Source organism: Austrofundulus limnaeus, unplaced genomic scaffold (assembly GCF_001266775.1).
Source record: "Austrofundulus limnaeus strain Quisiro unplaced genomic scaffold, Austrofundulus_limnaeus-1.0 Scaffold10878, whole genome shotgun sequence".
Classification (NCBI taxonomy): Eukaryota; Metazoa; Chordata; class Actinopteri; order Cyprinodontiformes; family Rivulidae; genus Austrofundulus; species Austrofundulus limnaeus.
Window position 1 is genome coordinate 1 of NW_013963280.1, and position 566 is coordinate 566.

General features: G+C 47.7%; 1 pseudogene; it reads left to right on the forward strand.

Annotated features, from left to right (window-relative positions):
* Positions 1-41: 41 nt before the first annotated feature.
* On the forward strand, positions 42-492 carry LOC106512717 (rho guanine nucleotide exchange factor 3 pseudogene; annotated as a pseudogene).
* The last annotated feature ends 74 nt before the right edge of the window (positions 493-566 follow it).

Here is a 566-nt window from a genome sequence, read left to right on the forward strand (position 1 = left end):
CATTATTACAAATAACTTCATTTCTGGACATTTATGGTTTGGGTTGTTACCGACATCTGGTGAAAATTTCATGTCATTAGCACCTAAGTTAAATATTGGTAAAATCTGAAATATGAAATGTTGCAGCACCTCTTTCCTGACCGAGCTGAACCTTCATCTTCAGGCTGTAAACCTCAGAAGAATAAAATCTTTACTTCCTGTCAGTCTCTGTCTCTGCAGCGCTCCGCCACGTTTCGCAATGAGAACCGGACAGAAACAGCCGCTGCTCCTCCTCCTCCTCCTCCTCCTCCTCCTTCATCATCAGCCACGATGAAGACGCGCGTTATCTCGGCGACGCTCTCCAGCCCTCCTTCCTCCCTGACCTCGTCGCGGGTTTCCATAGCGACAGGCCCCGCCTCCAAGCGGCGCGACAGCAAGCTGTGGAGCGAGACGTTCGACGTGCGGCTGGGAGCGACGCAGACCCTGAGCCCGAAGGAGATACAACGACAAGAAGTAAAAATAACTAACACGTTTATTTTACCATCGAGGCAGCTTAAACTTTTACTAAAACTTTATTTATTTATTTA